This window comes from Talpa occidentalis, unplaced genomic scaffold, assembly GCF_014898055.3.
Source record: "Talpa occidentalis isolate TD23 unplaced genomic scaffold, MPIMG_talOcc4v2.1 talOcc4.14, whole genome shotgun sequence".
Taxonomy (NCBI): domain Eukaryota; kingdom Metazoa; phylum Chordata; class Mammalia; order Eulipotyphla; family Talpidae; genus Talpa; species Talpa occidentalis.
The window spans coordinates 83,013,050-83,029,800 of record NW_023601433.1 but is presented as its reverse complement, the minus strand read 5'-3'; the positions used below and the strand labels follow the sequence as shown (position 1 = coordinate 83,029,800).

At 49.1% G+C, this 16,751-nt stretch overlaps 1 long non-coding RNA gene across 1 annotated transcript in view; it reads left to right on the top strand.

The window, feature by feature from the left end:
• Window positions 1–1,227: 1,227 nt before the first annotated feature.
• The window catches only part of LOC119244949 (uncharacterized), a 128,161-nt gene continuing 112,637 nt past the window's right edge, over window positions 1,228–16,751 (top strand). Inside the window, exons 1-2 of the long non-coding RNA XR_008551883.1 lie at window positions 1,228–1,401; window positions 6,219–6,288. This is a non-coding gene — a long non-coding RNA (uncharacterized LOC119244949). The remainder of the gene's footprint in view (window positions 1,402–6,218; window positions 6,289–16,751) is intronic.

The window sequence follows — 16,751 nt, the reverse complement described above, 5'->3', positions numbered from 1 at the left end:
CTTGTCTCTGAATTTGAGTTTTCCCACCTGTAAGGTGGGGAGAAAAAGATCTCCTTTGTGGGTATCCCAAGGCAGAGAATCAAACAGCCTCTGGTCACTTTCTCACTCCAAGCACATAGCCCAGTCTGCCTAGAAGTCAGAATTAGCTCACAAGGCCCAGGGCCTCCTACAAGGGTGAGGAACAGGGGAGGGGCATGGGCCATGGAATTTGGGGCTTTGTCCTGGGCCCTGCGTCCTGACCACACTCTGCTAAACCCTTTCACACTCACATGGCCTCCTGTGTTCTAGACGGTATGAGTGTTTGCAAGGAAGTGCAGTTACCTCCACTTCTCAGAGGGGGCACCTGAGGTTCAGTGTTCTAGGAACTTGACCCAGGTCTCACAGTAAGGGGCTGAGGTCCACGGGCACCTCGTTGTCCCCCAGTGCCTGGTGCGGTGCCTGACACAGGAGGTGCTCGTACCTGTGTAGCAACAACTACAGCGCCCTCCTGTTCCCAGTTGCTCACTCTCCCGCCCATCATCTATGAATAACTGCGAAAATTGTTGGCTTTTTGTTTTCATCTGTTAAACCTGATGGTTGGCCGTGGACTAGTTAATTGTGGAGAAAACTAACATTTGTGGGCTCTGATGTGAGGATTGTGTGCTGGTCATCCATGTCCTGAGGGAGAAAGGTGATGTGAAAGGACCCTCTGTGCTCACTCCAAGCCAGTGGGCCCGCCTGCGTGCAAGGGGAAACGCCCTGGAAAGGCATTTGATAAAGGTCTGAAGGTCATCTTTGCCATTGAAAGGCAATTTATTAACCTGGGTCACCATGTGGAAGAGCCCGTTAGTTGGATACCCTGTAGTGCTGGTTGTGCATTGGCCCTGTGTTGATTGGGGTTAAAGGTCACTGGAGGTTGTTGATTTCAAGTCTGGGGTCCCCACACCTGCGGGCCCCTGGTCTTCCCATCGGCTTCAGGGCCAGCCTGCAGAGCACCGGTGCGGTGGGTCTTCCCCATTTATCTCCTCACCTCGACGTTCCCTGCCCTGTGAAAGGGGGAAAGATGTTGGCTTTGGGAACCGGAAGGGCCGGGTTGAGCGCGCTCAGCCCTAACACGTGTCTTGAATAAAGCACTTAACGCTCTCCAAGCTACAGTTTTCCTCAATTGTAATCACAGCGGTAGGCTCGTGAGCGTTAGGGGACTGTGGAAGGAAGTGGCCAGTGTGGCGCCCAGCACCGGTGCCCGTCTGGCTGAGCTCTGGCCTCTGGCAGTGACAGCCCATTCAGTCACGCGTTTGTCAAGCAAGCATTGAGCGCCAGGTCTTCTAGGTACTGGCAGAACACAGAGTACCTGCACCACTGCAAGGGGGGAGAGACCAGAAACATGTGAATTGCGTCTCAGCAGGTGATAAAGCCAAGCAGGTAAGAGAACGGTTGGGAAGCAAATGCTATTTGTATAGAGCAGTCAGGAGGTGACATTGGGGCGCAGGCCCAAAGAAATCAGGGAATCAGGTTTGTGAGATTTGGAGAAACAGTGTTCCAGGTAGAGCGAACAGAAAGTGCAAAGACGCAGAGGCCAGAACAAGGTGGAGATGTTTGAGGAAGAGTCTCTGTGGCTGGAAGTAAAGTGGTTGAGAGGGTTCAATCACCCTTGAAAAGGACACCCCTGTGACAGGAGATGAGGCTAAAGATTTGGGAATGGGGGGGCCGCCATGGTGGCGCAGGGGTAAAGTCTCAGCGCTATGAAGCTATCTCCAGCCACTGCGGCCTGAGTTCGTTCCCCGGCCCGGGAGATACCCACATGGCGCAGCAGAGCTCTCTTGTCTCGTCCTCTGCTCCCCTAGGCAGTGTATTTCAGTAGATCCACCTGTTCTGCTCCCCGCTCTGTCTGGTGAATCCCACCCCCCTCACCCCCACACCTCTGACCTACACCCCAGTTCTTGTATGCATAAATAAATAAAAAATAAATCTTAAAAAAAAAAAAAAAAGTTGGGAATGGGGCAGAGCCCAGGTCCTGCAGAGCTTGGAAGAGTGTTGGCTGTGCATCTGCATAAAAGGAGAAGTTATTTTAAATAGGCTATGTGCCTCCCCCCTCAATTTTAATATAAAAAATTTCTGACATGTAGAAAAGTTGAGAAATGATCTAGAACACCAATTCCATCTAGAGGAGTCCACATCTAACATTTTGCTTGTTTGCTTGATGGCATAGCTACTCATTGACTTCCCCCTTTATTCGCCTAATCAGTTCATCTTATTGTCTTGCTGGAATGCAAAGTGAGTCGCAGATTTCAGATCCTTCATCCCCCATGCATGCATATCACTCAGTGACGCTCAGTCTTTGTTTATGGCTTTTTTTAAGAGAAAATTTACACACAGTGAAACGCACAAATCTTAATCATTCTTTGAATTTTTACAAATTTTGACATACCTGTGTAATCCAAACCCTCAGCAAGATAGATGATAGCAACATCACGCCCGCCCCCTTTTGGCTCATATCCAGGTCACCTCTGTTCTGATGATCCCAACATATGCTCGTTTTGCCTATTCCAGAACTTTATATAAATGGGACCATCCAGGAGGCAGTCTTGTCTAAGGCTTCCTTTGCTCAGTACGATGCTTTTGAGACTTCTCCATGCTAGAACTTGTATCAGTAATCTCTTTTCTAAATTGCTGTGTAGTATTTCTTTGTATGGATAGGCACAGTTTATTATTTTTCCTGTTGGACACCAGCATAGTTTCTGGTGTTGGGTTGCTTTATTTTTATTTACTTTAAAGATTTATTTATTTATGCATACAAGAACTGGGGTATAGGCCATAGGTGTGGGGCGGGGTGGAGGCGGGTGAGAGGTTTCACCAGAGACAGAGTGGGGAGCAGAACAGGTGGATCTACTGAAATACACTGCTGAGGGGAGCAGCGGGGAGACAGGAGAGGTCTGCTGTGCCATGTGGGTCTCCTCCCTGGCCAGGGATCGAACTCGTGCTGCAGTGCTGCAGATAGCTTCACAGTGTTGCGCTCAACCCCTTGTGCCACCAGGGATGCCCTGCTTTAATTTCAAAAGGACCCCTCTGGTTGAAGGGTGGAAGATGGCCTGGGAGGCATAAGGCAGAAGACGCAGGTTGGGAGGCTACTGCATTCATTCAGGGACAGAAAATAAGGTGGTAGCTTTGTTTTGAACAGGGTGCTGAGCTTTTTATATATACATTATCTCAGTTAACAAACATCTTCAGAGCTTAGAAAACTCCCTTCCCCTGGGAGATAACCCATTCCTTCTTAAGGGAAGAAGTGTTTGTTAACTTTTTATTTCATATTCAATTAACTTAGTCACTTTGTTAGTCAAAGGTTTGCCAATCTTCTCAGTTACAAATTTGCAAAGAGGAACCTGCCCAATGGACTCTATCAGTGAAGGCATCCAAAGGAGGGCGGAAAACAGAAGCTCCTTAAAGCACTATGTCCAAGGGCTATGCCCAGGGAGATTAACAGCTCTAAATAGCCTGTGATCAAGGGGTTGGGTGGGGTTGGCTGGAAGGTTCTAATAATAACAACAACTCCTGGTTTTGAATACTTACTGCAAGCCAGGCGCTTGTAGTGTCTGGCACTTTCCATTTTATCTTCCTATATGAGACATGGATTATGAACATTGCCACTTTATAGAGGGAAGCTGGGATTTAAATCCATTGCACGTGACTTCAGAATCTGGTCTTCTGTGTCGATTTCCTTTCCTCTGGACAGGTGGATGGAGTCACAGTTGAACAAACTCATCTTCTTTCCCTCCCAGCAAAGTTGACTTCAGATCAGTCAATATGTTTTCTAAAATCACTATCGGGCACATTCAAAATGGTGACATGAGTGCAAACTGGGGTTCACGGGTAGGGTGGCCAATTCATCCTGTTGACCTGGAGCTGTGTCTGTCTTAGCACTGAAAGTCCCAGGCAAACTGGAGTGTTGTGTCATCTTACTCACTCATCCTGTCTGCAAGGAATGTTTCCACTGGTTGGCTAGTTTGGTGGTGAGCTTTTATTGACTCCAGGATGGTGAACTTACTCTCCACCAGCTCTCCTTTAGCTGCTGTTCAGCTCAGCCTTAGGACAATCTGTTTGGATAAGAACCTTAGCAACTTGTACCATCGGTCAGCAGGTCAGTCGACATTTGAGGACAGGGCGACAAATGAATGCACCTTTCACTAGAGGGCAGGAGGCCTTTCAGTGGCTGTTCTTGAATAGTGATGATAAGCTTTGGGGTCCTGAAAGCCAGTTTTCTCTCTGCAAAGAACACTGTCTCTCCCACACAGCTTTGCTTTCCTGCCTTGGCCTTCATTTCAATCTTGTCCTTTCTCATTTGGCCCAGGATGTTGTCTCGTCTTGCTAACTGCTCTGGAGACGTCTACATCTCATCCACTTAATTCTTCTCACCCGCTAAGAGTAGCATCCATGCCAACCACTAAACACATTCAGCCTTTACCTGCTTGGAAAGACCCTAAGTGATAGAACCACACCTAGGCAGTCTGGTTTCAGAACCTGCCAGGTCAACTCCCGAGCACAAGGTAGTGACGATGTAGACATAGGTCCAAGAGCACCCTGGGGGAAGAAAGTCCATCATGCCACTATAGGTAGACTCCCTATAGTGGAGTCTTCAGATGCTCACCCCTTGTTGCCCTGCCTGCATTTCTAATCTGAGTTCTGAGTAGCTTTTGGAGCTGTTGTCTGGTCTCCATTTGCTGCCCAATTTCTTGCTCAGGTCACATCCCTCTCTTACCTGGATTCCCAAGGGAGCCTCTACAAGTTTCCGCTCTTACCCCCACTCCCTGCATTCTCCACCGCCCCAGCCTGGGTGATCTCCTGGAATCCTCACTGACTGGGTCTAAGTCCTCTAGTGGCCTCCATGCGTGACCAGGGTCATGTCCACATCCTTCCAGACCTGGCCCGTGTCTCCCTCTCCAGCTGCATCTTCTGTCACTGGCTTGACAAATGGCATAAGGAATTCCTCAGCTGTCTCTTCCTTGAGTTTAGTCAACTCAATCCCTCTATGGTCTGTGCACTCAAGGAGGTGAGGTTCTAGGGTGTTAGTGATGCTGCTCTCCTCTCTGGGCTGCTGCTGCAGTGTTGCCTGGGAAGGCAGGAAGGGGAGCCCTGCCTGGAGGTATGTGGGCAGGTGAACTGGGAGTCCCTCCATAAAAGCAACCAAGAACCCACTAGTGGGGCCCAATGGAGAGCAGTGGAAATTCCAGGAGCCAACTCACAACTGAAAGTCATCCTAGCTTGGATTTCCACATTAGCCTTGGAAGTTGAGGCTTAAGGAAGTGTCCAGATAGATCCCTGAAACCGCAGTGTTTTCTCACCCGCTGGCCCTGGATTTCATCTGATCAGAGCCAATGGCAGCTCAGCCACCTCTGGCTGAGGCACCGAATCCCAGCCTACCCACCCCCACCCCGCCTGCCCCATCGTGGCCTCTGGCATCAGTCACTTGAAAAGGGAGCGGAGAGGGGTCAGCCGGGGTGGAACCAATCAGGTGGGTCCCCTGAGGCCTGATCCGTAATAGACTTGCCCTGCCCCTGGGGGTCCTGGGGAGCACTACCCAGGACTTACCTGGTATATGCAGGCTAAGATACCACCCATCAAAAGGCGGAAACAGGAGCAAGAACAAATCCCACAAAAACACGGTAACAAAAACAAAATGCCTTGGAGCGAAAAAGGAAAGGAAAAAAAAAAATTGGAACAGAGCCGACAGCAACCTCAGCCCACGCTGTCACTGAACAGAAACTCAATTTATTTGGTTTTTGCTTGGAGATGGAGCAGGGTTTTTGACAGATGTGTTATGCATCCTGTCATGAGGCCTGAGAGAGATGTCTCGATATGATTGGAAAAATTACAATTTTAATATCCTTTTCCCTCCTTCAAGCCATTTTGCATATTTTCCACTCCACGAGTCTCTAGTTGCTCACAGTAAAATATAAATGAATTCCACACATCTTCGCCTCCTCCTCTTCCTTATGCGAGTGCCATTATTTGGGCTGGACTCTGTGTGTGTGCTTAATCTATGCAAGGAGGAAGGGACAAAGCTCCCAAAGTAAAGATGAGGAAGAAAGACCTGGGAAATACAAGAGAATCCTTTCCAGAATCCAGGAGTTAGCATTTTTATGGGTGTGGAGACTTTTCAAAGTGATAATACCTGCTTTGCTTATCAGGGACCCTATTATGTTTGTAATCTGTGAGCTGATGCTTGTTTTCTACCTACTTTACAGGAAGCTGATGCTCAGCGACATTACCATCCGGGAAGGTCTGGAAAGCGATGGGGGCAGGCTTCAAGCACAGGTACGGTGACGGGGTCTGGCCTTGAATGGTGGGGCTGGGCCGCAGTGGCCCAGTAGGACACGCGTGGGCCCTTGTGCCTTCCTGCTCTTGGTCTCCCTTTCATGTAACTCGTCCCATAGTCCCCTTTGGAAACTACTTCTCTCTGTTCTGTTGAGACTGACCCTTACCAAGGTCCAGGGTGGACACATGACCCTGGCCTGGCCATTCAGAGCATTCTGACTCCTGGCCACCATGTTGGGTCCGCGACCTTGTGACCCACTCATCATGCCGTGAGACTCATCCTGGGACATTTTCTGGGATGGTGAGGCCCGGAGAGCACCTTCTCAGCCAGGGCTGCTGTGTGGTAGGGTGTTAGTTTGGACCTTCGAGGGGCTTCCCCAGGTTGAGCCTGTGTGGCAGACGTCAGCTAAATGAATTGGGGAACGAAGAGGTGAAGAGGAAGTAGGACCTTCCTACGTGGTAGAGTATGATTATGCGGATTCCGCTCTGTGGGAGGCAAGGTCCATCCCCAGATGGTGTTATATTCCCAAAGTTCTGAGGAAGATCTCAGAGAGGGGGGTCGCATGCTGCCGGGAAGAACCGGGGCCCGGGGAGCAAAATGTGGGGGGTGACATTTCACAGCCTGGTGGCAAGTGGCTAGAAGGAGCTTCCCAGCGTGGGTGGGTGGTGACTCATGCCGAACCAGCTCTTGTGATTTGTGGTCAGCCTGGGGCATTTATATATGAGGCCTAAGGTAGGTCAAGGCTTCTGAACTATGACTGAGGTACAGTTAAGATGAACTTAAGCAACAGACATGATTCATTGGCTTAGAAAATCCAAATGTTTAAGACTCTAGAAATGGTTTAGGGACTCTAGGAACTTAAAAGCTGTCCTCAGGGTTCCCCCCACCAACACACACACAAAACTCTGTCTCCCTGACACTCCCTTCAGGACCAAGACCCTCATTCTCCCAGCTGCTGGGAGCTGGCCACTGAGGGGTCCCAGCTGGGCCACTCTAGAACTATCACCCATCTAAGAGAGTACCCTCACCCTACACTCTCCATCCTTCCTTGGAAGCAGCACCGCCCAGTGACTAGTGGACAAGGCGGACAGAGGCTGTCCCCTCCCCAGGACCACTCAGCTCCAGCTGTCCCTGCAGGAGCCACCAGCCCCGGGCAGGTGTGCTGCTGTCCCTCCCCCTCTGCCCAAGCCTGTTCTCTCCTGCTAATCCCCAGGACCGTCCTACCAGCCTGCCTGCATCTCAATCTCAGCCCCAGGGCCTGTTTCTAGGGCCTCTGGCTTAGACATTCAAAGACTTCACAGGGGAAGAGGGCATTGCTTTCTCCAGATTCGGCACAGATCACAGGAAGGAATCTGGCCCATCTCGGCTTGTAAGTCCTTTCCAGGCCCAGCCCCATGGACTGGGGAAAGGGTTGTAGTTTGCAGAGGAGTTACCTAGAGTCCATTCTCTGGCTTCTGAGACTCCGTGCCCCTTGTGGATCCTCGTTCTTGTTGTTCTTCAGCCCTGGATCCAAACGCTGGAGCGTCCCACTTGATCGGGTGCTGCCTGAGGGTGCCCGCCATGTGCTGCCATCTTGAAGTGCCCAAAGCAGAGGGCTTTGGCACAGATTGGGGCTCAGGCTGGTTGTCAAACAGATGTGTCAAACAGAGCTGTCTCTGCTCTGCCCTTAATGCATTATCAGGCAGTTCTCTTCTTTAGGTTTCAGTTTCCCCAACTGTCAAAAGGGTTGACCTCGTCAGTGGACAACAAAGTTGGTTATGGAGCAGGCGGGAGAACTGTTCCATCGGCTACAGAGCTGTATGAACATGTCCAAAGCCAAGAGGACCTCCAGGTGCCCCCATCCAGTTAACCTGTTATCAGTCGCGGTCAATCTTGCTCCAGTTATATCTCTACCATTTTTTTCTCCCTTGGTTAGGTTCTTCTGAAGCAAGTTCCAGACATTCATAAATACTTCAGTATGTAGATCTTAACATAAAGACTTTTAAAACATAATTATATTACCATGATCACATTTAAAATTAATAATATTTTCATTAAATCATCAAATATCTATTCACTATTCATAAGTTCCCTGATTGTGCTCACAGACACACATACACACACACACACATATACACACACAGAGCTTGTTTAATTCAGGACCAACAGAAGTTTTATACATTGCCTTTCGCTGGGTCTCTTAAGTTTCCTTTAGTCTCTTTCTATCTCTGTTTTCTCTCTCTATTCCCTTTTTTTTTCCCCAACTTACTTGTTCCAGAAATTGGCTTACTTACCCTAGGGAATTTTGTGGTGGGGGATTAAGAAATCCATGTTCGGGCCTCCCCGGTGGCGCAGCGGTTGAGCGCTGGGTTGCGAAGCTGCCCGCGGCCTCTGCGGCACCAGTTCGATCCCCGGCTGCTCCCCGGCCACCGGAGGAGGGTCCCGCATGGCGCGCAGACCTCTCCTGCCGCCCGCTGCTCCCCTCAGCAGTGTACTTCGGTCCTTCTGCCTGCTCTGCTCCCCGCTCTGGCTCTGGTGAATTCTCTCACCCTCCCGCGCTTCTGACTGTACCCAGTGCTTGTATAAACAAATAAATAAATAAATAAAAACATGCCTCTATTAAAAAAAATCTATAAAAAAAAAAAAAAGAAATCCATGTTCCTGGGCCCTAACACAGAGCTATTGAATCAGACTTTTTAGAGCAGAGGCCCAAGAATCTGTATTTTCCCACATGTAACTGTGTCCCCCAGGACTCCCCACAAGTTGGTAGGTCCCCATTTTGCTTCTCTCTTAGCCCGTTGTCTTTGGGATGTGTTCAGTGGCATCTCACTTTATTAAATATTATTTCAGTAATCATAGTTTTATCCACCACATGCTGAGTGCTTATGGTCTACCAGTCATGGCTTGTATGTGCACACATCCTAAACAATTCCTTTTATTTTAATTTTGGGGTTACATTTTCACTCTTCACATATGTACATGCTCTACTCACCCTCCAGCAATCCTCCCCAGCCCAAGCCAAAACCTGATCTGCTCCCTCCCACCCCCATAACAAGTACATTTTTTCACTAAGTCCAAGATATTTTTTGCTGTATTTTGCCCGTATATGCTTTTTTGCTTATTTATATTCCACAGGTGAGTGAAACCATCTGATATCTGTCTTTCACTTTCTGATGTATTTCATTTCACATCATCACCTTGAGGTCCATCTATTTTGCCCCAAAAGGCACTATGTCATCCTTTTAAATAGCTGTGTCACATTCCACGGAGTATGTTCCACAGTTTCTTTATCCTGTTGTCTGTCGATGGGCGCTAAGATTGGGTCCACGACTTCGCAGTCGTGAACAGTGCGCCTGTGAATATAGGTATGCATGAATCTTTTTGTATTAGAGTTTTCATATTTTTGGTTAACACCTAGCAGAGGTATTGCTGGTTCATATGGGATTTCCATTTGACTTTCTTAAGAAATCTCCGTACCGTTATCTGTAGCGGCTGCCCCAACTTGTCTTCCTACCAATAGCAGATCAGGATTCTACACCTTCTCCAACATTTATTGTTTCCATTCATTCTGATATGGGCCATTCTCACAGGGGTAAGGTGATACTTCATAGTGGTTTTGATTTGCATTTCTCTTATAACAAATGTGCTAAACATTTTTTAAGTGCCTGTAGGCCATCTGAATGTCTTCTTTAGAAAAATATCTCTTTAGGTTTTTGCCCACGTTTTGATTGGGTTGTCAGTTTTTCTTGTCATATTGCATAAGTAATTTGTATATTTTGAAATTAGTCCCTTGTCAGATGTGTGATGTGGCATGTATATTTTTTAAAGTCTCCCAAGAGACTTGGGATGTTGGTTCTATTAATAGGCAGTACTATAGGACAGTGCTCATGTATTTGTTTATATTTTGACCTATAAAACTTGCAATTTCATAGTGTTTGACCAAATATCCACATTTTTTCAGAAATGGAAACTGAGGCTTTGAGCTATTAAACAATACAGAGGATGAAAGCTCTGAGTCCTTCTAAGTCCTTCAGCCTGGGACTCAGAAGGGTTGCCAGTCTCCCTTGACCATGCTGAGGGAGCTGGGCTGGTCCATCTTCCCAACCTCTCCAAGTTCTCTGATTATAAGCAACAGAAAGTAACTTACTAATTTATGAAAAGAAGTAATCAACAGGAAGTATATAAGGAAGCCGGTAGAGACAGGAGTCAGGGAGCAGGGATTCCCTGGGGAATCCCTGGGGAGCAGGGATTCAGACTCAGCTGAAGACTTGAATGAACCCCAAACCTCAGTCTTTGCTTCAGATGCCAGTTTCTGAAAGGGAACATCTGACTGACCGAGCTTGGATCATAGGCCCGCCCTTTGGTTGTGACATCATGATTGGCAGCTCTGCTATGAATCTCTCCAAGGAGACTTTCCAAAGCAACATTGATGAGGAGCTGCTACCTTGATGAGGAATATGGATGCAGGGGAGGTAAAACGAACACGCGCATCACCTTTTCCCTGAGGCAGCTTGCCTAGGGCCTAGAACACGAGTGATCAGCTCATTGGACCCTTTGTGAATCCTTTCAGATCTAATACAGGGGATCCTCCTATAAAATTGCGTTATTCAAGGTCATTTTATTATAACAATGATGCGAAATCCCGCCTACAGAGTTAAGTAAGGGAGGACCTGCTTTTGTTACACATTTTGTTAAAGATGCATGTAATAAATACATTCAAACTGAGAGATTCTGCCTTAACCAGGCCTGAAAGATGTTAGGGAAAAACACATTTCCCAAACCAGGATTTTGTATCACTCTGTGAAAGGGGCAAACTGATGCAATGTAGTTTCTCCAACCAGCCGCCTGCCTCCTGGCTGTCAGGGAGTGGCCGGGAGTCACTGGCTCTGGCATTTAGGGGCCGCACTTAGGCTGGGGCTGCTCCCCTCTGCGTTTCATTTTCCTCATTTGCAAAAGGAGGATATCCACCCTGGCACGTGAGGACGGTGGTTAAAGAAGAAACACATGTACCAGGTGCTGTGTGGAGGGCCAGAGCGGCTCACAGCCTCTAGATAACATCTCCCCGGGGACAGGGGTGCCCAGCACACAGCAGGGGCTCAATAAATGCTCCTTCCCTCCTCCTTGCCTCTGGGCCATGGCCTGAGGCCCCAGCCACCCCTTCCCTTCCTGCACCATCGCCCCATCCTTGCTTGCCCATCGGCTCTGATGAAGTTCCAAGACCTACAGCAGTTTAAGGCTGAAAGTAGGTCCCTGTTGTCTTCTCCCCACCCCACCCCTGCAGCCGGCCTGCATACGAGGGTGAAGGGAGCAGGGGTGAGTTCCAGGGTGGAGCGGGAAATTCAAACTGCGGTGTGGAGGGTCCTGGCATCTCTCAGATAATATGGTGTGGGGGGGAGCTCCTCCCTTTCTGTTCGAAAGCGCAGAGATTATGTGGCTACCATGGATGCGTTTGAAGCCCACCAGCTGTGGCGGCCCAGCTGACAGAGGCCACAGCTGGAGCAGAAGCAGAGGCTGTGTTTCTTTCAGCTGCAAACAAAAGGGTCAGCACCTTGCTGGGAGACAGGGCGCCCTGGCGCCAGGGTGGGCCTGGTCTCGGCTCCCAGTAATGGGCAGGCAGACTGGGGGTGCTGTTTTCATCGGCAGCTGTCTTGGAGCCTTTCTAAGCGTTTGGAGAGTGTAACCAGGGCGGGTGTGAGTGTGAGTGTATGTGAATGAGTGTGAGTGTGTGTGTGTATGCACTTGTGCAGGAGGACAGTGGGCGAGCACGACGTGTGGGTGAGTGTGAGAATGGAGGTGACTGGGAAGAGGACGGTGAGAGGTCGCGGCGGCTTCTGTCCTGCTGGGCTCCACAGAGCAAGCAGAATGGAGAGAATGGAGGGCGGGCGCAGCAGACCGCAGGGAAGAGGGGCTGGCTCTTTCTAGAGTGTGTGCACATGTAGGAAAATGGAAAATGAAAGAGCAGGAAAGGAACTGCAGTGTGAGCCAGTGGGAGGAAGCCACGCGTGGGGCCTCGGATGGCAGGAGACAGGCCCAGCCAGCCGGGACGGAGCCTGGGCACCCACAGCGCCCTCCTGCCCGGCTAGAAATAGTTTCCGGGAACCCGGGTACTTTCCCCGCCCCGGCTCTGGGGCCAGTGGGGAGATAAAGCCGCCCGTGTGGCTTGTCTTGGCTGCCTCTCAGCTGATAGTGCTGGCCGGCCGCTTTGATCTCGGGTTATCAGGGCCTAACCCTGTGCCCCGGACCTGTAGTGCCAGCTCCCGCCCGCGGCTCACCTCTGCCGAAAGGGCACTCGTAAGGTCAGTGCCGGGAGGGGCAGCCCTGTCCTCGAGCCCGGCTAGCCTTGGAACCCGGGTGCTGGAGGCAAGGAGGAGACTTTTATCCACCGATCAGGGCCCCAGGGGAAAATGAGCTTTTGAAGTGGAGCCAGGCAAGACGGGGCCTGCCAGGAAGAACCCCCCTAAATGGCGTGGTTTCATAGCCTCCTGCTGGCTGTGTCTTCACCCCAAAAGAGGAGTAGCGCAAGACAGAATACAGGGAAGGCAGTCAGAGAACCTGCTTTCTTGTCTTAAGAGGGCTGCTGAGTCATGGGGTGACTTGGGCAAACCCTGCTTCCCTTTGGGCCTCTGTTTTCATCCCGTGTACAAGGAAAGTGCTTTATAAGTATGGACATCTCTTTTCAAATCAGCCCGTGCAGAAATCCCCAATGTGAGCAGATGAAAGAGACCCAGACTGGTTGGAGACCCTCCCCCGATGCTCATCCTGGTCCTTGGCCTGGGTTCTAGTTGCTGTGTAGACACTAGTGCTACCCTAACGAAGCGCCGCCAGCCCAGTGGCTTCAAACAGCAGACGGTTGTTGTCGTTTGGTTCTGGAGGCCAGAAGCCCAAGATCAGGGCGTTGGTGGGGCCATGCACCCTCGGAAACTGTAGGGGAAAATACCCTTCCTCAGCTTTCTCTTCGCTTCTGGTGGTTTGCCTCAGTTTCGGTCATTCCTTGGCTTCCAGATGCTTTATTCCGATGCTGTGTCTTTACAGACAGAGCTGTGTCTCCTCCCATCATTTTCCCTCTGTGCCCAAATTTCCTCATTTCATCAGAACCCCAGTCATTAGATCAGGGCCCAACTTGAGGGCCCTTAAACCTGGTTAGTGCTTAGAGACACCATTTCCAAATCAGGACACTGTCCAAGATATGGGGTGTTAGGACCTCAAAATTTCATTTTTTCCTTGGAGGGGGTGGCACCATTTAACGCTGCCTTTGCTGAATTCCCGACTCATGCAATCTGTGAATAAAAGGATTCTTGTTTTACATCACACGTTTTGGGTCGATTGGTTACACGACAGTGGTCACTGTAACAGGTGGTGTCATGGGAAGAACACAGAGGCTGGCACCGGACCTGTTAGGGGTCAAGCCCCGCTCCTCTATGTACCATCTCCATCCTTCTGTTTACTTCGGAAAAAAGAAGCCCCTGGCATGGTAGCAAGTTCTGGATGAAGGTCTCTTGTCTCTTCCAAGTTCCTCCATGCCACAGACTGCTGAGATGCTGCAGAACAAGCCTGGGGTTTGGAATACTCTGGGCAAGCCCTGGGTCCCAGGAACCAGACCCCTTGTTTCATGCCTACTTGGAGGCGGGAATGCAGTCCCCTGGCAAGCTCCATGTTGGAGCCCCTTCTCCGCTTCAGCCTTTCAAGACAATTTAGTCTGAGCTAACCTTGGTTTCTGGTTACCAAAGAGAAACGAGGCTTATGCACAGGCCTTGCAGAAGGCCTCCAACATCAAACAGCAACTTCCCTACTGCGTTCTGAGGAGCTGAGCATAAATAAATTAAAACCATACCCGCTCCCTTTCCCTGTAAGCACACACACGTAATTGCATTATGGCCGGAATGAAGTGCTGCAGGCGAAACGTGTTTGGGGCTTGGCTGAACCCAGAGTGCTCTTGCAAGATGTGGGTCTGGTGGTCCCTCCGAGGAGGGGGTCCTCTGACTCTATTGAGCCCCTCTCCATAGTGGGTGATTCTTGGTGCATGGGTCTCCGTGTCCAGACAATTCCAGGTACAGGTATTTTCTTTTCATTTTGAAGTAATTGGGGTACAATATACAAAACATAAAATTTGCCATGTTAATTATTTTTCTGGGTATAGCTTAGTGATGTCAAGTACATTCACATCATTGTGAAGCCACCACCATCATTTCCAGGACATTAAAATCACCCCAAATGGAAAGTCTGCTCGCATTCAACACAGACTCCTCATCCCACCCGCCCCCCCGCCCCAGGCCCCACACCCCAGTCACCATCCTTTTTGTCTCTCTGAAGAGACCCTTCGGTCCCTCATGTAGGTGGGCTTGTGCAGTAGCTGTCCTGTTATGACTGGCTGAATTCATTTATCACAATGTCTTCAAGGCCCATCCCTGTTGTATCAGGTGCCAGACATCCTTTCTTTGTACCCCTAGATGGTCATGAGTGTTCCATGGTGTGTGGGGACCACCCTTCGTTAGCCGTTCATCTGCCCATGGATGGTCGTTCCCACCTTTTGGCTATTGAGAACTGCTGCTGCGAATGTGGGTGGTCAGCTACCTGCTTTCTGTTCTTTTGGACGTATCCCCAGAAATGAAACTTCTGGATCGTATCTGATGTACAAATGTTTTCAGAGGCACTAGCAACTTTGAAGATGCTTCAGATCTTGGATGGCCTTTGGGATTTGGATAAGAGCTCTGTGAGACCCCCTCCTCCTCGACTTCATATGCACACTCTCCAAATTTAATGCCATATTGCTGGCTCAGAGGCTCCCTGAAGCTCACATTAAGCTCTTATGAACTGAAAGAACTAGAATATTTTTGAAATGATTAAAAATCATAGATGAATAATAATACTAATAAAATCTAATGTGCATCAAGCACATGGTGTAAGACACTGTCCAGAATACTTTGCATTTATCAAGTAATTTTATTGTCACAATGATCTTAGGGGTTAGGTAGTGTTGAGGGGTCCATTTTAAAGATGAGGAAGTTGAAGCTCGGAGACGTGACATCACTTACCCAATGCCTGGGAGCTGTGGTTCAAACCTATGTCTGCCTGACTCTAGAGTGCTTTCTGTGAAGTCCTGAATTTCACAGCGTCCGTTAGGAGTCAAGGATGATTTCATGACAGCTATGAGATGCCTGGCACCCTGCGTCTTTGAGGGTCCCCATGACTCCAAAAATATCATCCAGTTTTAATTGGTGTATCCTAGGTGCTAGGCTGGGGATGGGGTGATGAACAGGACTTGGGTCCTGTCTTGAAGTCCATTGGAGAGACTGAGGTGTACAAGATTGTTATTTTAGGTGTAAGTAATCCATAGAAACACAACCCACTTAAGTCTCCCCAAAAGATCTAACTGTTTACATCTGTTGAAAGGAGAGTAGAGCACCTTATATAGTAGGAGGAAGACGGTCTGAATCTGGACTGGGACTGAAATCAGGATTCGTTGTTCCTTTTCCCACTGCTTTCTCCTCCTCTTCCTCGCCTCCGGTTGCCTGGCCGCGCTATCATCTCAGGCTCCCACCGTGGTTAGAGAAATGGATTCAGCCTCTTCAGACAGAAATTTGATCCACATGGGAAGACAGTCCTCTTCCCAGCATCAGTACGTGAGCCCCAGGAACAGGTTCTGAGGGGCCCCTTTTTGGCCACACAACCTTGTTGTTCAATGACTACTGCAGTGCAGAGTTCTGCTAGTCCAGTTCTAGGGAATGTGTCCAATGTATGGCCAAGGGGCCAAAAGAAAAGGGATGGAGAAGATGCCTGAGCAGACAGAAGTAAAAGTAAAGACAGTCTCCTTGAGAAGTAGTTAGTAATGCCTCACTCAGGGTTCCTTGTAAGGAAAAACCTCCCTACAACCTGTTAAGTTTGCAGCAAGCGCTGGCGGTCATGAGAAGGCGTCGGAACCAGAACTGGAAGCCCAGGATAAGCGTTAATTTCGCTGTCCATGTGACCCCTTTGCCTCCCTCTGTCCATCTGTTCCATGTTCCATTTTTTTGAAGACTAGTGTTCTCTTGCTCAGCACCCAGTGAACAGAAACAGCTACTCTAGCCCAGTTGCTTTCAGCTCCAGTATCTGATACAGATTGCCCAGCAGTTCTCATTTCTGTTTCTGGGAGAAAGGAGGGATAGATCTAGCTTGGATCACAAGTGTTTTTCTATTCTGAATAGTTAAGGGCTGATGAATTGGCTGATGAATTATCAATACATGATACTAACTCACTAACTGAGTAACCTTTGACAAGGTTGTCAGTGGTGAGTGTGCAGGCAGGTTAGGACTCTTAAGAGAGGTGTGTGACGTATGATGAAAGTAACAATAGCACGTAGAATACAGAAGGAAGAGAGAATGATTTTTTTCTGGAGCGTTAAAAACAGAACATTTCTCTTGGAAGACAACTTCTGAGTTAGGTTTTGAAGGTTGAAGGAGAGTTTTTCCAAGGTATGTGTATTACTCAGGATAGTCTAGGTTATGG